Source organism: Prionailurus viverrinus, chromosome B3 (genome assembly GCF_022837055.1).
Source record: "Prionailurus viverrinus isolate Anna chromosome B3, UM_Priviv_1.0, whole genome shotgun sequence".
NCBI lineage: Eukaryota > Metazoa > Chordata > Mammalia > Carnivora > Felidae > Prionailurus > Prionailurus viverrinus.
In genome coordinates, this window is record NC_062566.1 from 117949185 (window position 1) to 117972360 (window position 23176).

General features: G+C 38.2%; 1 protein-coding gene and 1 pseudogene across 1 annotated transcript in view; both read right to left on the reverse strand.

The window, feature by feature from the left end:
* The window catches only part of SPTLC2 (serine palmitoyltransferase long chain base subunit 2), a 105829-nt gene that overhangs the window by 12547 nt on the left and 70106 nt on the right, over positions 1 to 23176 (reverse strand). The window lies entirely within an intron of this gene.
* LOC125167964 (ubiquitin carboxyl-terminal hydrolase isozyme L5-like) lies at positions 10396 to 11612 on the reverse strand (annotated as a pseudogene).

Below are 23176 nucleotides of genomic sequence, written 5' to 3' on the forward strand. Positions count from 1 at the left end.
ACTCCTGGGGAGTGACAAAAACATCCTATTCCTCGACTGTGGTGTGATTGCCTGACTACATTCATTGGTCAACGCTCATGGAATTATACACTTAAAGCTGGTGAATTTTACTGTATACAAGTGATATCTCACTAAAGATGGTTTTTAAAAAATTGAGTGATACACCTGCATATTAGTATACATTATTTTTTTCTGCATTTACCTTATTATTTTGCAATTTGCTACCTTTTTCTCATCACAAACCAAATAGCTAAGAAAATTTTTTTTCATTGCAAATGGCAAGACTTCATCCTAAAAAAATTTTTTTTTTCTCATTCCAAGAATATCAAGAAAAATTATCAAGGGAAAGGGGGCGCCTGGGTGGCTCAGTCGGTTAAGCATCGACTGAGGCTCAGGTCATGATCTCACGGTTCGTGAGTTTGAGCCCTGCGTCGGGCTCTGTGCTGTCAGCTCGGAGCCTGGAGCCTGCTTCAGATTTTGTGTCTCCCTCTCTCTCTGCCATTCCCCCCTGCTCCCACTCTGTCTCTCTGTCTCTCTCTCTCAAAAATAAATAAAAAAAATTAATTAAAAAAATTTTTTTTTGAAAGAAAAATTATCAAGGAAAAGAAGAAATCTTAGGAGATGAAGACCTTAACTTTTTCAATTACTATATCATTCTAAGCAAGTTTTCTCTAACGGAAGGAAGTGAAAATCTCAGGTGCACGATTCATCACCATCTGCCCCCAGACAAGAAGAGTCCCAGGAGAACATACATCTAAAATGACACTCACGTCACACAACCTGAAGACAGTGGGAGTAGGCATTTAGGATCCCCAACTTATATAGCCCCATTATTGCTGACTAGCGTTCCTTTGTAAAGATACACCACTATTTTTTTGTTTGTATACTCACGTGCTAATGGACATCAGAGATCACCAACCTTCATTTTGGCAGCTATTAAAAGTTGAGATTAAAAAGAATTCTCTCCTAAATATATATCTAGGTATCATAGTCACACTAGAATTGAAATACAATTTAAAAATAAATTAAAAAAAAAGAAGAAATTAACAGCTCCATTTCATTTGATCCCAACTGCTTTTAGATGGGTATAGTAAAAGAATGTACTATTGACAAAAAGAAACTGCCCGCAGGTGTTAAATTACTTTTTCTAAGGCCTTTCTTTCAGTAGGAGGCAGATCAACGTTCTCTGGGTCTGTCAGTGTTTTTTCTTCTACACCACATCAAGAAATTATGTATTTTTCAAACTTTAAAGAGCACAGCCCTTTACTGGGTAAGAGTATCTGTGTCCTATTTTTAAAACAGTACTTACTGGCAAATGAATAGGGTAGGGGTGAATGGGTGCAGGAGCCTAGGGAGACACAGGGCAAGTACAAGACAAGTGAAAAATAGTACTTCCAATGAACTCACCCTGAACAGCAGACCGCAGTCACTGCTGGTGAGTACGGGGAATAAAGACCGAGAGGAAGTGTCAAGACCAGTGCTAAAGAAAGAAGTCAACTCGATCACAAATGGCAGCAAATCATACAAGTTCAGTGGTCTATTTATGCTACAAAAGTCACAGCCTGAACCATGAACTGCTAATATTTGACTATTTGTGACCTAAAAATGGCAATTTCTTGTGGTACAACCTAATAATATCAAAGATAATAATAGGAAAAATAAACAAATAATAGCACACAATTCAGTAAGCTCTGGCATTTACATATACTGGGAAGTAGTTAAGTGGTTATTCCTTTTTTTGACGTGACACTGAACTTTAAAGACAACACAGTTACCTATTTTGAATTAAATATCACCTAAAATACTAGTTAACATTAATGCAAGAAGTGTAACTGCTACTTAAGTCCAATCTGCTAGCTCAGTTCTAAGAAGTTTTCTTACCACAGAGTTGCCACAAGTTATAACAGGCTGGAAGAATGGTCTAAGAGGGATTTAGACCATTTCTTTTTCTTTTTTCTTTTTTTTTTTTTTTTATTTAAGTAAACTCTACACCCAATGTGGGGCTCAAACTCATGACCCCAAGACCAAGAGTCTGACCAACTGTTAGGGATTTAAAACATGTAAAGTGTAAAAAGAAGGTTTAGTCTTGTCTTAAAAAATCTAACTCTTAAAATGTCTTTATCTTTTTAAGAACACAGATGGTAATAGAAGAGGCCAGCATTCTTCTCTACTTTGCAAACATAAATCTTTACTTTTAAGGATGATAAAAAGCATCAAAGCAATTGAAAAAAAAAAAAAAAACAACCTTAATACTGATTCTCTTTAACTTTACAACTAAGCCTTGCTGTGTGGCCGTGAGTTTGGAGTTCTTCAATATGGTTAAGTGAAACCATTTTTAGAACTTCCTTAATAAAATCTACAGCTTGGCATGAAAAAAAGAAAAGAAAACAGGACCACATAATTTCATTTCTCAGAAAATGTAAGAGATAACTTTAATACATCATTTTTAGTCCTCAACTTCTTTGCAATGAATTTTATGCTTAGGAAGTAATGAAGGATCAATAGATTGTGATGGCATCATTAGATTTAGTTCTTTTAAGGAAACAAAACCTCAAAAGGTGGGGCATCACAACTATCTACCTATTGATAACCACTATGTATTAATAACTTCAAGTCACCGAACAAGATAGGATTAGATTTGGAGCTATAATTATTAACCCTGCCAAATAGATTGTGAGGTTGTACCAAATGCATTCCAGATGTTCTCCAAAAGGAATATTTTTATCAAGTCTTAATCCAGATTCCTCACGATTGCCAGCCATGTGAACTTAATGTTTGAAGGAACTACTGGATTATTACTCAAATAAAATTTCATAAGCCCTCCCAGACAGGTATCAATCAGAACAGCTAGTGTTCTATGAGCTACAAATTTCCTGATGTCTCAGGACTGGTTACAAAAACAACAGGACAAGACCTATGTATAGAGTAAGGGGATAAAAAAGGGAGCATTTTGTCTGAAATGGCATTAGTGCTAACTACTCAGAACTTATTCTTCAAAAATTATAGCATGTACTCACCTGCTTAAATAGCAATATAATTGTCAATTTAGCTGATGAGCTTTTATATAACTTATAACATAATCAACAAAATGTGTTTGAGTCTGCAACTTCAAAAACACCATCTCTGGTGTTAACTGAAATCTTTCAAAATAAAGGACACAAATATAAATGATGTTCAGCCAGATCTGATCCCCTAACTCACATCATACTCCATTACACAGTTCCTAATCTTCTTAGATTTCCTGGATATGCTGATATAATCTGCTTTCCTGGGAAAAATAAAATAAAATTACTGCTACTCTTCAGACTTACACTTTCCAATTAATTATAACGGGCTGGAAAAATTTGAAATTGAAGAACTTCTTCTCCCTCCCCCCCTTTTTCTTCAAGGTCATAATCTCAAAGTAGGTAAGGGTTTTCTTAATTGAGGGTCCCCCAAACAAAACAGCCCCAAGAATGGGCTCAATTGGTTTTCAGCTTTAACTACAAGGTAAGGGTTATTAAGGCAGGATAAAATATGGAAAAACACTACCCATCACCTTGTTCTAATTTAAACTATAAAAAACGTTACATTGTGGACAGTTCACATAGAGTCTCTTTTTTTTTTTTTTAACATTTATTTATTTTTGAGACAGAGAGAGACACAGCATGAACGGGGGAGGGGCAGAGAGAGAGGGAGACACAGAATCGGAAGCAGGCTCCAGGCTCTGAGCCATCAGCCCAGAGCCCAACGCGGGGCTCGAACTCGAGGACCGTGAGATTGTGACCTGAGCTGAAGTCGGACGCTTAACCGACTGAGCCACCCAGGCGCCCCACATAGAATCTCTTTAATACTATAGGTCTAAGAATTGAATTTAACTATCAATCTTTTAGTTTAATCATCTATCCAAATGGCTTATTTTTGCTATTTGGAAAGTTACTTTTTCTAATATTTTACTTTGGTTAGATCATACTGCCAAGTGAAAAGCAACTATGTTTCACTCTAGTGGTTTTTCTCTTGAAAAGCATTTTAGAAAAGTAGAATAAACTCACACATTGTGTACTTACTTTGCCTATGTTAAAGATGTGTCTCCACTCAAATCTAAAATGGGGTTATATCTTAAAGATCTCTTAAACAAGTATTATATTGTATCAAGTAAATGAGATCACATGCAAACTATGTTTTCAAAGGCTATTCCCATAGTGATTATGGAAGCTCTTAGTACTGATCCCCTTCAAGGCACAGAAAGTATGTAGTATAGCAAGCAGGGTGCCAGGCTCACTAAATGCTTCTTCCCTTTCCTTTGGCTGGTAACAGTAATTTCCAAACTGTATTTCATTTCAGTTGCTATATCTCTAAATATTACCAATTCCATTACCAGCCAGCCTTATCTTCTAATAAGATACTGCTGTATAGTCTCCCATAAGTGAGTGGAAGAACATGTTGATTTATATTAATGTAAATGAACTTGGCATTCTCTTATATGAGTGGTGCTACATCTAAATGTAATGTTAGGACAACAGCTCAATCTCTTGCTTGGCTGGAAGTATTTTGGGCTTAGCTGAAGAGGCAGTCAGGTCTGCCTTAACTATTGCTATTACAGCAGTTCCACGAACTGTAAATTATTTGCACGGTAGAAAATCTCAGATGCAATCACGATGACACTTTCAAAAGAGACAAGTAAACCTTGGCTACGATACTTAAACCACAGTGTCTTTCCTACACCACATCAATAATTTCTGAGAAGAAGAGACTTAGTAGGGTTGCCCTCCTTTCCCTTTTAGAAACTGGCAAATTTAAGAGTTATTTTGCAGCTGGGGAAAGTAAACCAATGCCAGGAGAGGCTAAGTAACTCCAAGAGGAGGAACCAGGATTTGAACTCCCTGGTTCTTCTAGTTTCAAAGACTGTACCCTCAACCACTGCTCACAGATCCTGTTTAGCTTCTGTATTAAGTAGGACATAAAAGGGAATGGTAGTTAACAGGAATGTAAAAAAAGAACTGAGTAACTGTTTAATTAAAGTCACTGATGGTGCCTGCTGGAGCCTCCCTTGGAGACTTACCTGCCTCTTAAGAATCTTACACTAACCCTGCCTCCACCACCCCAGCTCTGGAGGCCACACATCTCCTTGATTCTTGGGCCCTAATCCATCTGTTCCTAGGGAAAGAGTTGGTGCCGAGAGATTTCCTTTCATCCCGCATCCTTCGTATAATAGCACTTCAACCAGTATTAAGGGTTAAATTGTTTCAAGCTTATTCTGACCCAAGTCCCTTGATCTGTAGCAGACCTGACTGACTTTCTCTGAGATTTGCAGACCACTGGCCTTGAGGAGTGAAGGACCAAACTTTCTCAGAAGATAAGGTCTGACTACATTTGAAAGCAGTTATTGCTGCTGCCAGCAATTCTGTTCACACTCATGTCAACAGAGGAGTGGTTGCCTGGGCACCTGCTTCTCTTGCATATATCCCCCTCCCTTTTCCTGTGCATTCCCTTTTAAAACCTTCTGGCTTCCCCTGGATGGGGCAGATGGTCTCTGAGATATTAGTCCACCATCTTCCCATGTTGCCCGCTTCCTGAATAAAGCAACCTTTCCTTTCCCAACATCACCTGTCTCTCCACTATTGACTTTTGAGCGGCAAGGAACCAAATCTAAGATTGGAACGAGTTCTCTTGTCTAGTAACACTTCCAAATTTCCATTCTAAGATTTCAGTCACTGCTCTATCTTCCAACAGGGGGCATCCTGCAAAATTTCAGTCAACCACTGCCAGTGTTTCTCAGTAAGACTGCGATTGGCATATGGGACACAATTCTTAGTTGTTAAGGCTGTCCAGTGTCCTGAAGAACACTTAGAATCATTGGCCCCTTGGCAATAAATGCCAATACCACCACCCCATAGCCTAATCGGTGACAACCAAAAATGCCCCTAGATTTTTCCAAATATGTCTTAGGAAGGCAGCACTGCTCCTGGTTAGTTGAGAGCCACTACTGGCCCTAACGTTCTTTCTTCATAGGAACCATGGGTTTCTTTTCTCTTTACCCTTAAACTTGAGTTGGAGACACATCAGCTATATGATCTTGGGTATGTTTTTACCTCCCCTAGATTTAATTACGATATTACCAATTATGTAGAGGAAGATATAAATGTGGAGCAATCTGGTATATTTAAAGTGTAAAACCACACATGGGAAAACCCAATGTAAAATATGAGCTAAATGATTAGCAGTACATTAAAACACAATACTTTATGATTAGGTAAGGCTTCTTTTCAGCAGACCCTTTTCTTACCTTTCTGGAATTTTATTTCTATTCCATTACTTTGACTATTACAAATTATTACAGTTTATATAATAAATTGTACTCCCCCATTACTCTACTCTTTTTCAGTTCTCCTCCTTTTATTAAGATGTAATTCACATCCTGTAACATTCACCCTTTTAAAAATGTACAACTCAATGGTTTTTAGCATATGCAAAGTTGTGCAGCCATCACTAGTATGCAATTCATCTCTCCCAAAAGAAACTCCTTACCCGTTAACAGTCATTCCCCATTTCCCTCTCTCCACTGCCCTGAGCAACCACTGATCTACTTCCTGTCTCTATGATTTGCCTATTCTGGACATTTCATATAAATGGAATCATATTTTATGTGGCCTTTTGTATCTTACTTCTTTCACTTAATGTTTTCAAGGTTCATCCATGTTAGAACATATCAGTCCCTCATTCTTTTTTAAGAATTATTTTTTAATCCATTCTTTTTTAATGGATATACTACATTTTGTTTATCTACTCATCAGTTGATGCACACTGGTTGTTTCTACTTTTTGGCTACTGTGAATAATGCTGCATATGTTTTCAATTTGATTGGGAATATACCTAGGAAGAGAATCTGGGTAAAGTGGTAACTCTTTGGTGTCTGCTTTTTGAGGAACTGGAACTGTTTTCTAAAGTGGCTGGGACATTTTACATTCCCACCAGTAATACGGGAACACGCCATTCCAATTGCTTAGATCCTCACCAACATTACTGTCTTTTTTACTTAAGCCATACCAGTGAGAGTACAGTGGTATCCTGTGATTTTCATTTGCAAATCCCTAACGTCTAACAGGTTTAAATACCTTTTTTTCTGTGTTTATTGGCCATTTATCTTTTTTGGAGAAATACCTATTTGTATCCTTTGCACATTTTTAATTGGGTTGTTTAGTTTGAGTTGTAAAAGTTCTTTCTATATTCTGGATACTAGAGTCTTATCAGACATGATTTGCAAAACTTCCTCCCATTCTGAGGGTTGTATTTTCACTTTCTGGATGGGGTGTCTTTCAAAGAACAAAAGCTTGTAATTCTGATGAAGTGCAATATATGTTTTTTGGTTGCTTATTCTTTTGGTGTCATAACTAAGAAAGCACTGCCTAATCCCACAGTCATGAAGACTTACATCTACATTTTCTTCTAAGAGTTTGGTAAATTTGGCTCTTACACTTAGGCTTTTGATCCATTTTGAGTTATTTTTGTACAAGGTGGGAGGTAGGGGTCCAACTTCATTCTTTTGTATGCGGATATCTAATTGTCTCAGAATCATTTGTTAAGAGAGACTATTCTTTTCCATTGGATTGTCTTATTGAATACCAACTAATCCTAAATTAAAAGTTTACTTCTGGACTCTCGTTTGTATTTCATGGTCTGTCTATCTATACTTATGCCAGTTTGACACTATCTTGATACCACAGCTTCGGGACATGTGACTCCTCTTTGTTCTTTTTCAAGTTGGACTATTCTGGATCTCTTGTCTCTTGCATTTCCAAATGAATATGAGGATCCACTTGCCAACTTCTACAAAAAAGGCAGCTGGGATTCTGATGGGGATATTGTTGAATCTGTAGATCAACTTGGGAAGTACTGTTGTCTTAACAATACCAAGTCCTCCAATCCATGAGCACAGGAATCTTTCTATTTGTTTAGGTCTTCTTCCTGTTTGTTTCTGTACATTTTTTTTCCTTTGGATGGAATGTAGTAAATATTCTCAAAATATTGCGTTGGGTTGAGAAGGCAAGGCAAAGGGAGAAACGAATAAACATATTAAATACAACATGATACAGGTCCTAATTTGCGTAACAATAAATGTCTCTTCTTTTTTCCTCTTCCCTCTCTGATTTCCCCTAACGAAAATGTGTCTTTAAATGCATTAAAATATGTTGGAGAGGCTCTAGCAAATGCTGACAAAAATATGAAACCTCTCATACATTGCTAGTGAGATGGCAAACTGGGACTTTGTAAAAATGACAATATATGCAGGGTGGTCTCAGGCGGTCTCCTGTCAGCCTTTGTTAGTTAAGACAAACCTGGAAAAATAATGAAATTTGCTAGGTGTTCCAGGAATTTGTAAGACAGGGAAAGTGTTATGAAAAGCATACTTTGGAGTTAAAACCCTTGCCCCGAGGCAGGAAATGAAAGCCTAAGGGGCTGGCCCTTCCTCTTTTTCCTCCTTTCTCTTTTAAATGATATCAACAAATGCACAAATCAGACAATACTGGCCATAAAAATATTTATTTTCCACCTGTGAATCTGCTTTCATTCTCAAAGTCATTTTTCCCTAGATGTTTTAGTATTAGGTGTTTTGTCTACATAGTTCGCAAGGGGGAGTAGCTGATGAAAGGTTGGCACAAGTATTGTTAACGAATCTGGTTCCAACTGCCCTACTGGATGAAGGCCTTTTAGGAGAGCTGCAGGGCATTATCACCGGGATTATCAGCCTGCAATGCGCACAGAACTAATCAGATTAGCAAAGGAAAAGTTAAAATGACGCCAATCTCTCAGTAAGCACAATATATTACCGATGTACAAAAATGGGTTCTCTTGAGATTGTGCTTTCTAAGGAAGACTCAAATCTGAAATTCTGACCATCAAATATGGCAATGGCAAAATATCAATTTCTTAGGACTAATGCTTTTGCTAAATTACAATAGAAGGATGGGTTCTTTTGGAAAGGAGTAGAGTTTGATTTCCATTTTAAAAGGTAGAGCTGAGCAGAGGGTGTACATGTAGACAGACAGTTTAGGGAAGGCTGGACTTGTCCCAGGGTTTAAGATATTCCTGAACTAAATAAACCCTAGGTAAACAGAACATTCCTTACATGTGCAAGCATATCCTTTAATAGGGAGAATTGCTGGGATTCCTGACTCCACTTAATCAGGAAATCAGAGGTCTAAAAATAACTTTTACTTCTTCCAAGAAAGAGGAAGTGGGTTGGCAAGTGAACATTTAGATTTGATAATCAACAGTAATGAAAAACATTCTTAAGTCTCTGGGGTTTTCAAGAGCCTAAAGGAAAACAGCTGAATGTTGAATCCCCATTAAAACTGCTACTTATTAAAAAAAAAATTTTTTTTGTACATTTACAGAAGTCTCAATAGAATGTGTAAGTTTGTTTCATACAAATTATTTACTCCATGTAAATGATGAACCACTTAATCAAATTCAATATAGTCAATTAAAACAAAAGTGCTCATGGGGCACCTGGGTGGCTCAGTCGATTAAGCGCCGACTTTGGCTTAGGTCATGATCTCACAGTTTGTGAGTATGAGCCCCACGTTGGGCTCTGTGCTGACAGCTCAGAGCCTGGAGCCTGCTTTGGATTGTGTCTCCCTCTCTTCTGCTCCTACCCTGGTCATTCTCTCTCTCTCTCTCTCAAATAAACATTAAAAAAACTTTTTAAAAAGTGCTCAGATTTGAGAAAAATGACCAATTTATATTAAGGTCACCAAATGAAAGAAACGGTGCATATACAGTAGTTGTGAATATGCTTCAGGATTTCTGTGTTTTTTTTTTTTAAGTCTGCTAAAATACAATTGGGATGTTTATTACTTTTTCTATCGGCAGCAATGAAAAAAATCACTAGAAATCATATTTTTGTCTTTTTCAAATAATCTGCATTCAGTGTCAAAATCCTCAAAACGTTTAGATATCAAAGACAAATACTGATTTTTTTTTTATTAATGATGAGAAACAAGAGATCCAGTTTAATCAAGATCTGACATTTATAAATTTTAAGCATGCAAGTGAGCTAAAAGATTAAGAGATTAATTATAAATAACAACTACAGGAAGAGATGATCATTTGTGTGATTTCTAAGTTCATTAGGATAGTATACATCCAGAGAACCAACAGAAGTTCTCAGATCCGATGTTGAATAATGGAATGTGGGCAAGCACTCTTAAATGACCTTTATTATTTAAAAAAATTTTTTTTAATGTTTTATTTATTTTTTGAGACAGAGACAGAGCATGAGCAGGGGAGGGGCAGAGAGAGAGGGAGACACAGAATCATAAGCAGGCTCCAGGCTCTAGGCTGTCAGCACAGAGCCCGACGCGGGGCTGGAACCCACGGACTGTGAGATCATGACCTGAGCCGAAGTCGGCCGCTTAACTGACTGAGCCACAGGCGCCCCAAATGACCTTTATTTACTGTGCACTACATGCATACTGTATGCTGCAAGCAGAGAAAGAATCCATGCGTTAAAGACAGATTAGTACTATTGCCAAACTATAGACATGCTATCAAGGTGAGTCAACTAGGATATTGTTCAAAGCTCTTTATACTTAATGGTTTCCATGAAAATAAGTGCAGAAGCATAAATGCGTACACATCCCAAAGCGTCTTCTTCATTGTTTCCAGTGCTTTCTTTGCATTGTTTTTCTTTTGCTTTTTCTACTAGTGGCATTAACTGCTAGTGTTCTGCTAAAATCTTTAAAAATTCCATAATGAAAGGCAGATAATTATGCTACCCTCTGATATTTTTGATCTCTTATCTTTTTAGTTTCTGTACTATTTCTTCAATAAGCATCTGAGTTTTGGCAACCTCTGACTGAACAGCACTTAACATATTATTATCCTGATCTGCATCCAAGAGTTCCTCAGCAAGTTGTCTTGTAACTGCTATCTGTTCATGTCTCATTTTTCTGTCAGACACAATGGCCATCAAGTTAAATCAAATTTCACTGTGCTTTTGTATCCGTTTTTCTATGACTGCTTCATTGTGCTGTCATCTTGATCTCATGCATCTAAACCAGTCGGTCCTTCTCTTAATCCATCTAATTCATACAATCTTCTGTCCACAGGAACATAACTGACAGAATGAAAAGCATCTTCTTCTTTTGCTGATGTCTTTGCATCAAATGCAAACATCTGCTGTCTGGACAAGCTATTGTGGACTTGTCGAATCACACCTGGATTGCTCAATGCAAATCTTTCGTAGCTGCATCAAAGCTTTGTGAACGTTCTTTAAACTCTGATAATGTCTCTTCTAAATGGACACCTTGATGGGTACAATTCAATAACACACTTACTGTGGCTTGACTAGCACAAACATTATTAATTATCTGCTTGGCAAAAAATATCATGTCAAGTCTGGAGTCCTGAACTAAAGATACAGAGGGTGCTGATTCTTTTCCTGGCTGCCACTTGAAAAACAAAAAAAAAAAAATTAGCCCATGAACTGGCTTTAACTTTTCAAAATTCTTAGGCTCTAAACTCCGTATTTCTTCTACTTGGGCTCCTCAGCAACCAAATCCTTTAATGAGCTCAGTGAAGAGACCAGGGTTGTTTTCCATGAAGCACCATTCCCCAGCATTGGCTGTCATGGCCTAGGCCACACACTACCCCTGCTGCCACCTAGGCTCTGCCCACCCCTCATCCCACCCGGTACCAGCTGCCACTGGCCACTGAGCTCGTTGATCTCAGCAACCCTGCTGCGGAGTTCATCAACCCAGGTCACCCCACCTACTTCCGCCGACAGCCTGCTTCAGAATTTCTTACAGAAACTTAAAAGCAAACATTAAAGAAGTTGATTTGGGGGGCTACTAACATTTTTGAAGCCTCATCTACTTTTAAGACACAAAACTGTGAAGAAAAACAAATCTAGCACATAAAAATAAATAATAAAGATGTCTACACGAAAGACACTACACGAAAGACAAAAATCTCACCAGGAAGGCTACACAGAAAAGGAAGAATGTACTACATGCTAGGCAAGCAGATGTTAAATAAATACACCCTGAGTACCTGTCTAGTGTGTCTGTCAGACATCTAGGCCCTGGATACACTGCATGGAATAAAAGAAGCAAAGTTCATCCAATGTGGGAAATGGACAACAAAAAAGGTAAATGTCTCACTCAAGTGATGTCTGAGAAATGACCTGGATGAGCAAGCACTATCTCCATAAAGCACCAAGGCCCAGAAGCAAAAGCACATGTGGCATTTCCTAGGGTGGAGTAAACCAGCAAGGTTGGAACTGAGCCAGTAAAGGGAGCGTGTGATACAGGCGATCTATAGAGGGCCAATCCACAGGGGACTCACAGGTCTTCACTGTAAGAAAGACTCTGATTTTGATTTTGAGAGGTGGGAGAAGCCCCACAAGGGTTCTCAAACAGAAGATTGGTAAGATCTCCTGTTTCAACAGGGTTACCTAAGTGCTGCATTTAAACAGGTGAAGAGAGGGGCGCCTGGGTGGCGCAGTCGGTTAAGCGTCCGACTTCAGCCAGGTCACGATCTCGCGGTCCATGAGTTCGAGCCCCGCGTCAGGCTCTGGGCTGATGGCTCGGAGCCTGGAGCCTGTTTCCGATTCTGTGTCTCCCTCTCTCTCTGCCCCTCCCCCATTCATGCTCTGTCTCTCTCTGTGCCAAAAATAAATAAAAAAACGTTGAAAAAAAAATTAAAAAAATAAATAAAAAAAATAAACAGGTGAAGAGAGAAGCAGACAGGGGGCGTGGGCGATGATGGCTTGTACTAGGGTGACAGCAATGGATATGAAAAGTGGATAGGACATGTATTTTGAAGGTGGACAGAGTGTTACAAACTGTTAAAGCACACAGAAGATACAAAATAAATATTTGATGAATGAATGAATCTTGGATAGGAAGGAGAACCAATGTGGACTACAGTACTCAGGAAAGGCATTAGACTTATCACGTTTCACTTGAACTCTCTGCATGGATGTCTCCTATTCCTTATTATAAGCATGTTTATTTATCTTAATTCTTGGAAATTATTTTTGCTCGACTGATCCTTCTAGGACTATTAAATCCAAGTGAAAGTAGACAGAAGTCTAAGTAAATAACAGTGGCAATAGAGTAGTGGACAGATTCAAAGATATTAAGGAGGCACAATCTAAAGGCTCTGGTGATTAAATACATGGAATAAAGAAGCAGAGAAAATATAATAGGGGTTTCTTATTTGGACAACTTGCCGTTATCTGAAGGAACACGAAAGAAAAAGCATGTTTGAGGGGGAAACAAATGGAAAAGGCTAAAAATTTTAGAGAAACAAAACTCAATTTGGGGGAAGCAAGTATTTTTAAAGTCTAAAGGTTTAAAATTAAGTAGGTCAAGACTACTGCTTCCTTGGGGCGCCTGGGTGGCGCAGTCGGTTAAGCGTCCGACTTCAGCCAGGTCACGATCTCGCGGTCCGTGAGTTCAAGCCCCGCGTCAGGCTCTGGGATGATGGCTCAGAGCCTGGAGCCTGTTTCCGATTCTGTGTCTCCCTCTCTCTCTGCCCCTCCCCCGTTCATGCTCTGTCTCTCTCTGTCCCAAAAATAAATAAAAAACGTTGAAAAAAAAAATTAAAAAAAAAAAAAAAAAAAGACTACTGCTTCCAAACTCGGATTGGCATATTAAAAGTTAATTACTGTTTGGAATGATGACAGGATTCTGGAAATGGACAGTGGTAATTGTTACACAACATTCTATAGTATATTTAATGCCAGTGAATTGTACACCTAAAATGAGTTAAAATGTTACCTTTTATGTTATGTATATTTTACCACCATGTTCACTCACTAGAGGTCAAGTGGTTTTTTTGTTTGTTTTTTTTTAACGTTTATTCCTTTTCAAGAAACAGAGACAGAGTGCAAGTGGGGGAGACGCATAGAGAGAGGGAGACACAGAACCTGAAGCAGGCTCCAGGCTCTGAGCTGTCAGCACACAGCCTGATGCGGGGCTCAAACTCATGAACTGCTCGTGATCATGACTTGAGCTAAAATCAGTTGTTTAACCAACTGAGCCACCCAGGCGCCCTGAGGTCATTATTTTAAATGAGATATAATTCAGATTCCCATTTAAAGTGTTCAATTCCAAGTTTTTTAGTGTAACTATAGAACTGTGTAACCATCACAGTAATTAATTATAGAACATTTTCACTGCTCCCCAAAATAAACTGGCATGTATCACAGTCAATCATTCCCACTTCACCCCAGTCTTCCAGCCTATATGTCAGGTGTAAGCAATACTTTTTGTTTGTTTGTTTGTTGAGGAATAATTTATCCCAAAGTTGCTTTTTTCTACATAAACAAGAGACTTAGGGGGATAATTTCTGAACAAAGCCCACACATCTTTCTCCATTGTTAGCTTGGTGGTAAATACACAGCTCTACTAACAAAAATTCCTATGGACAATTTTTTTCCAGTAGGTGAAAATCATACAAATCAGTAAATATAAGCAATTTGTTTTCTCATTTTCATTTTGTTTTTGTTATTTTCTACCCATGTTTATATAGTTCTAAGTTTTTGAAAAACCTCAAAGGAACCAATAGCATTATGAAAGACAAAGGATAGAAGTAAAAAATTAGGTCGTGGAAAAATTCCTGGTACCCTTTAAGACATGCCTCTACTTTGTATGTCATTAATTTGCTCTTTTTATAAGTTCCTGTTTCTGTTCTTACACCTTTGATGTGTGGCCTCCTGTCCTCAAAACAAACTGCAAATTCTGAGGGCAAATAAGGTTTTCTCCCCCAGCACCTCCCCACCAAGAATATACAAACATTCAAGTTGAAATATTCTGAGAAAATGGAAACCTTTCTTATGTGTTCAAACTAATTTGAATTCCACAGAATTACCTAATTCAATTACACACACACACACACACACATACACACACACATAGCAATAATAATGAAATATGAAATAGCTCATACACAAAAAGCATCCTCACACTGGACACCCAAGTTCAAATTCTGGCTCTTCCAGTTAGTTAATTCTGTGACCTTGGGTAAGCAACTTAACTTCTCGGCTGTCTCATTTTCTAAAAGAAGGAAATCATGTCTAATACATATTCTGAGAATTTAAAAATTTTGAGGGGCGCCTGGGTGGCGCGGTCGGTTAAGCGTCCGACTTCAGCCAGGTCACGATCTCGCGGTCCATGAGTTCGAGCCCCGCGTCAGGCTCTGGGCTGATGGCTCAGAGCCTGGAGCCTGTTTCCGATTCTGTGTCTCCCTCTCTCTCTGCCCCTCCCCCGTTCATGCTCTGTCTCTCTCTGTCCCCCCAAAAAATAAATAAACGTTGAAAATAAAAATAAAAATAAAAATTTTGAGCAGTGCTCAGTACATAGTAAACAGAATACATGTCCACTTTATTATTCTCTGCCACCTGTGTATTTTTCCCTTAAAATTATGCCATTTACATCTTCCACAACATGACATGATCTGGCTTTAGCTTAGCCTTAGCTTTTAAAGATGAAATAAAGTACCCTCTTGCTTTCCCTCACTGTTTCTAGTTCCCCACTTTTTAATTTAGTATACTCTTAACACATAACATAGGACACAGCTGACATTACTAACATATAAACACATAACATATAAAGGTTTACAACTTATAAATACGCCTCAACTATCATACCATCATACTATACTATCAACTTTCCAAAGCTAGTTTTAGCCAGTGTTCCCTTACGCACCAATTTAGACAATCTCTGCCATCACATTATCCATTAATTACCATCCAGATGAGGCAAATTACCTTTGCAGTTGGGAGTATTCAAGATGGCAAGCAGACACCCTTATTTTCTGAAAACCACTGCCCACCTTAACAGGGATGGGACCTGGTCCCTATCTGGGCTAAACTGATTCTTTCACCTAATCCAGAAGAGGCATACAGACATGCTTGCACTAAGGATATTTTTTTAATTTAATTTAATTTAATTTAATTTAATTTTATTTTACTTTACTTTACTTTACTTTACTTTACTTTATTTTATTTTATTTTATTTTATTTTATTTTATTTTATTTTATTTTATTTTATTTTATTTTATTTTATTTTAAAGCAGGCTTAAAAGTCCCCAACAAGGGACTTGACCTCATTACCCTGAGATCAAGACCCAGAGGAGATCAAGAGTCAGATGCTTCACTGACTGACCCACCCAGGTGCCCGTACTAAGGACATTTTAAAGCCTGAAACCATCAGACAACCATTTTTAAGTAATACATCAAAGGAGTAAAAGCAGGTCTGAGAAAGAAAGGAACTAGAAATTCTACTGTCTTCCTAAATTTTACTCAGCTTTAGTTTGGTTCTTTGGTGGCACATACCCTTCTGAAGTCAGGCTATCTGGGTTTGTATTCTGGCTCCATCATCTACCAGCTGTAAGGTTTTGGCTAGGTCACTTAATCTCTCTGAGCTTGTTTCCTCATCTGCAAAATGGAATTGATAATGATGATTTCACCTACTTTGTAAGGCTGTTTGAAGGATGAAGTGAAATAATACATGTAAAGTGCTTAATAAAATGCCTCACATTTGGTACTTAAAAATTCATTAATTATATAAGAATTTATTATTTTACCTATAACAATGTGTTGAGGCATTATTCTTTCTTCCAATCAGAAAAAAGCCAGAATAGATGACTATATATACTTTGTCTTAATAAGGAGATATTAAATATCTTGAGCAAAAAGAGAAAAAGCCAACTGACTCTTCTAACTCTAAAGCCTAATAAGACACCAAAAATGAGAGAATAAAAATTAATAAAATAAAACACACAAGGGGTTAGGAGGTATTAAGAAATACTAGGAAAATGTTGCTTATTTTGAGAATTCAAAAACCTGAATGTTTTGCATTAAGAAGTTTTTGAAGATACTATGCCATTTTCCATAGCTGGCACACAGTAGTCAAAAACTGACTGCTGAGTGAATGAGGTCTTACTGTGGCTTAAACTAAAAAAAATAACATAACATAACATAACATAACATAACATAACATAACATAACATAACACAAAATTTTTAAAAAGCCAAAACCAAATAGAGGAGATAGTAAACAGCTCCCTCTGGATGTTTTAAACAAACATCTGGATGATATCAATAAAAGGAATAATATGCCTTAAAAAGACTAAAAAATATAAAAATGTAACAAGATACAGTTCTTATCTGCTACTAAAATAAATTTAACAACATATTCTCAATTAACTGTGCAGATGGGAGAGGGGTGAGGTACAGCAGCAAGGGTGCTCAGATAACCAAAAAAGTCTCCATTTGAATTTGAAATATATTTTGTTACCTTAAAAGCAGACTTCCTTAATTGCTAACATTTAATTCTGGCCTAAGTCCACATATGGCAGTTCCACTGAGAAGGGAACTAACACATAGTTAGGGGAAATGATACATTTAGTTGCAGAGGTGGATTATGAGAACAAATGTGCCATAGATAATGTGTTTGCAAAACCAAAAATATATGAAACATGCAAAATCCAAGAACATGCAAAAATTAACTATACGAAGAAGGTCTGTTTGCAATCATTTTATTTTTTTATTTTAATTATTTTTGAGAGAGGGGGAGAGGAGGAGAGAGAGAGAGAGAGAGAGGGGGAGAGAGAGAGAGAGAGAGAAGATGCACAGGTGTGCATAAGCCGGGAAGGCGCAGAGGGAGAGGGAAAGAGAAACTCATAAGAAGGCTCCGCGCTGGGCATGGATCTCATGATCCTGGATCATGACCTGAGCCGAAATCAAGAGTTGGACACTCAACCTACTGAGCCACCCAGGTGCTCCCGCAATCGTTTAAACTATACAGAAGAACAAACCAGTTCAACTGAAAGCAGCACATTCATTGATCAAAGAAACTTTTCCCAAGCAAAGTCTTATCATGGCCTATTTTCATTTCAATTTACTGTTTTCAGCTTAGAAATGCAAAGATTCAAGGTACACAGACTGCATTATCTGGACATACACATAACCCCGTTTAGGAGAGGTGTGGGATCTGTAAGGAAATGTGTTTGAGCATAATCCTACAGAGATGTACTTTCAGACAGGAACAGAGGAAGCCGCTTCTTGGCATCCTCTGTAATTATGGCAGGCTTCTGGTAACTCCACTGTTTCCTCTACTATCCTCACCATTACTGGTCAATACTCGCAGGCTGCAGGGACATCTGTGATGCTTTACAGTATCAAAGGCCTTAACTAATTAATCCTATTTTTTTTCTTTTTTTTTTTTTTTTGCCAATCATTACTAGCTGAGTCCTCAACCATTTCCTTGAAGAAACATCCAGAAGCCATGAAATGTGCATTTGAACACCTGGCATAATCCATTCCTCATTTGCATGATAGCTCTATCACTTGCACACATTTGTCGGTCATGACACACAGGTCAAAACTGTTTGTCAGAATACAAAATACACTGGGAATGCAAGCTGGTGCGGCCACTCCGGAAAACAGTATGGAGGTTCCTCAAAAAACTAAAAATAGAACTACCCTATGACCCAGCAATCGCACTACTAGGCATTTATCCAAGGGATACAGGTGTGCTGTTTCAAAGGGACACATGCACCCCCATGTTTATAGCAGCACTATCAACAATAGCCAAAGTATGGAAAGAGCCCAAATGTCCATCGATGGATGAATGGATAAAGAAGATGTGGTAAATACATACAATGGAATATTACTCAGTGATCAAAAAGAATAAAATCTTGCCATTTGCAACTACGTGGATGGAACTGGAGGGTATTATGCTAAGTGAAATTTGTCAGAGAAAGATAAAAATCATATGACTTTACTCATATGAGGACTTTAAGAGACAAAAACAGATGAACATAAGGGAAGGGAAACAAAAATAATATAAAAACAGGGAGGGGGACAACACAGAAGAGTCTCATAAATATGGAGAACAAACTGAGGGTTACTAGAGGGTTGTGGGAGGGGGGATGGGCTAAATGGGTAAGGGGCACTAAGGAATCTACTCCTGAAATCACTGTTGCACTATATGCTAACTAATTTGGATGCACATTTAAAAAAATAAAAAATAAAACTAAAAAAAAAAAATACACAATAACAACAGCAAAAGAAGACACCAACATGCTCAAGTCAAGACAGAGAAAGAGCTTCCTGCACAAGAGTATCTGTGTTGTGCCAGGGCACTTCTCACTGGTCTAAGGTAAGGAGAGCAATTGGCTAGACTCACCACTCACCAACTCTTATTAACAACTGACAGTAACATGGCTTATTTTGTTTCATTTTTTTAACACTTCAGAGAGAATTAACATTGTAATACATTAGCCTTATGTGGGGTGCTCTCTCAGATGAAGGTGTATGCACAAGAAATGCTGAAACAATACAGACAATTCCGCTTACCATAAGGACAAGATTCTGACCTTCAAGCCTACTTGGATAATATCACTTGCTTAGGCATTGTTAATGCCCCCATTTATGGAGAATTCACAAGCTGACAGCCCTCTCACAATGTGATTTCTTTCTCTTCTGTAATACTTAAGTACTATTAAACACAGACGGTAGAGGAGGTATCCCAGCAGAACTCATCTGTTTTTTGTTCTTGCCAAAATTACGGAGTAAAGTGTAATAATCCTAGAACAAAACTGTCCCCAGCAACGGTTAAAAAAGCAATAAATATTCTCATTTTCTTCCTACCCATGACTACCAGTCAACCTCTTTCTAATCAAGTGGTTTTATTTACACGCCATTGCTAAAAAGGAGTAACCGTGATAAAAATTACTATTTGTATAGAAGGGCATGTAAAATCAGTAATCTGCAGACTATATGCCAAACAACTGACATGAGTTATCCCAAGACATAAGATCATAGGGACTGTTTACTTTCTGTAATATTTGGGTTTGAAAATAAGCATGTTATTAGTTTTATAAACAAAATAAAGAATGAATAGATGGATACATTTAAATTGGTATTAAAAATCCTGTATTTTGGATCCTTAACAGACTGATCCCTGAGCTGCATATATATACTCATCATGTTACTGATGTTACTTTACAGCAAATTTCCCAGAGTTTGAACATTATTAATGAAACCAACTAAAAATCAATGAATAAACTAAAATATAAAGTTAACAAACAGTATTATAAAAACTGTTTACATTTGAAGAGAACCAGAGTTTAGAACCCAAAGCCAGTTCTTCACTGCCAAGCCCACTACAGAGGGAGACAAAAGTGACAGGCCTAGAACAGAGTTTATTCACGTATTTACTTCTAGTGAACCTGGAAAACTTTGCAGGCAAATTTTAGTGTTCAAAAACAAGAGGGCTGGGGTGCTGGGTGGGTGAGTCAGTTAAGCATCTGACTCTTGATTTCAGCTCAGGTCTTGATCTCACGGTTTGTGAGTCCGAGCCCCTGTTGGGCTCTTGCGGACAATGTGGAGCCTGCTTGGGATTCTCTCTCCCCCTCGCTCTGTCTCCCCCCGCCCCCAGCTTGTGCACTTGCTCACACAAACATTTTCTCTCTCTCTCTCAATAAATAAACATTTTTAAAAAAGAGAGAGAGTGCTAATCAACAGAGAAGAAAGCTGTGATGGCTAATTTTATGTGTTGTCTTCACTGGGCCACAGAGTGTCCGATGTTTGGTCAGACATAATTTGGGTGTGCTTGTGAGGGTGTTTTGGATGAGATTAACATTTGAACAACTGAGTAAAGGCTGTCCTCCTTAATGTGGGTGGGCCTCATCCAGTTGGTTGAAGGCCTCACAAGAATAAATGGGCCTTCCTGAATAAGAAGGAATTTCTCCTGCCTGCCTGTCATGCTGGCAAATCAGGTTTTTTCTGCCTTCAGACTTGAATTGAAGCATCAGCTCTTCCTGGGTCTCAAGACTAACGGCATTTGGACTAGAACTACATCAGCTCTTCTGGGCCTCCAGCTTGCCAAATGCAGATCTGCAGACCTGTCAGCCTCCACAACTATGTGAGTCAATTTCTTATAATACCTCTCTTGCCCACTCTCCCTCTTCCTCTCTATAAAAACACTGCACAGGAAAAGTCCAGCAAATGCTTTATGATGATGATTGCAGTTTTGATGCCTCAGAAAGCTTCAGATCCTCTCCAAGAAATGGCCATTTATTCATCTAACCAACTTATCCCAAGCCCAATGGGACTAAGATGATACTTAATAGAACATTTTCTTGAATAATGGCCACACTCTTACTTAGATGTTAAAAATAATCTCCAAGTGCTGTTAAAGCCAGTCATTTTCTACCATCTTCTTTCTACTTCTCTCCCCAAATGGTCACCATCCCCACTGCGACCACTATCTGAAGAACAAGCACAGAATTGGAAAGAGTACTAACCCATATAATTACTGTACTTCATCTAAATAGTTTTGATTATGAGAGAGAAGAACCCCCCCTTCCCATACCAAATATAAAAATAGCCAGGTACTTCCTTTGCTCTCTATCAATGGGCAAAAAACAGTACTCTAGGTCTCTAGGGAAGACAACATCCTATCATTAATGGGGTGTTTTTTAGGAATCATTGAATGGTACACATTACTCAAAATCACATACAGTAGCAAGCATCTTAGAGCAAAAAATCTTGCAGCCATACTCTGTGCACATTCCTCCAAGAATCAGGGTATGCTAACGAATTAAAACTGAATGGTAAGTTCAGAAAAGGTGAAGATCCATTAATGGAAAACAGAAAACCTTTCTGGCAGTAGTGGCAAACCCTTGGTACTTGCTGAAATTTCTTAAACTTTTGTTTATCTTAAGAATCTTATGAGTGCTTAAGTACCAAAGCTGATTTCCCTGCCAACAGAAATATATCGAGAGTTAACAAGGTTACACTACAAAGGAACTTCCACTCCATATTATTATTTTTATTATTTCACATGTAGATGATACCTTAGCATAGGGGCTGGGCAGAACAGGGATGAATTCTTAACAAAGTCATCCAGTTTCTTTCCGAAAGAAGCAGCAGTCTCTCCTCACTCATCTTTCTTAATTACCAATGGTCACCTTCTATGGACAGCTCTAAAGTGGGCGGAGAAGGCAGCAGACAACACTTTCCACTCATCAGAGAACTTTCTAGATCAATAAACTGTACATGTGTCACAAGCACCCAGTCGGGATATACCAGGGGAGTAGGATCTCATGGTTTACTGGAAAGGAGGGACAAAAGAATGCCTACACACACAAATCAACTGACCTATGAGGTCATCCTTTGTTCTTTAACTTCTTCATGAACACCTGAAAATTTCAATCTGTAAATGAAATTAAGATCACTATACCTAAAAATATCTTTAAGTACCAAACAGGACTAGAGCAGGAAACAGGAGTGGGAGAGAGAGGAGACCATGGGATGTAAAGAAAAAAACATTAGCAAAACCACACTATGTTGGAATTTGAATGTATGAGTTCAGGTTTTTCACATGATTTCAGAGAAAGAAGGATAAAGTATCTTATCCGGAAATATTACTTAAGACAAAAATAAAAGATATATTAGCTAAACGGCAGGGCAGACTGATTTGAATACCATGTTCCCCTTAAGTACCAGCTAAATTGCCCTAGAAAATATTTCTGTTTGAAGGTCCTTATAAGAGACATAAGGAATAGGACAATAAATGTACCCCCAACCCACTCTTAAGCTATTTTTGTGCTCCAGCAAACAGTCTTATAAAAGAGATATTTATAAGGCACTTCCAGAAAGCAAGAGTTCAGTAACTTTAACACTGAAGCAAAAGGAGTAGGAACTAGTTTCACCATCTCCTAGAAGCAGCCCCTCTATTTTGCCAGACTGGCAACAAACAAAGCGCTCAGTTTGGGCAACTGTCAAACTAATGAACATCAAAGCAGACAGCCTGCCTCTTCCTCCCCTAGGGACACTACTGTTCCAAAGTGGACTTTGGCGTTTTGTCTCCCTATAAGAATGCAGCCAAATTATCTGAGTCTACTCTCCCACATTACTGTTGCTCTTTCTCTCATCCGCAACTAGAGCAGCTTCTGCTAACACCAAGCACTGCACAGTAAATTACTCTCTCAAGTACTGCTTATCACTCCCTAACCGTAGTTTAATCTCTTAATTAGTTTCAATGCCAAAAATTAGGATTTCCTGAGGACTGCCACAGGATGTGCACCAGGCTGCAGGGGCCAAGGCTTAAAGTTGTTGATTCAATGCAATCAAGAGTTTAAAAGCATTGTTGCTATTGCACAGCCAGAAACAGAGG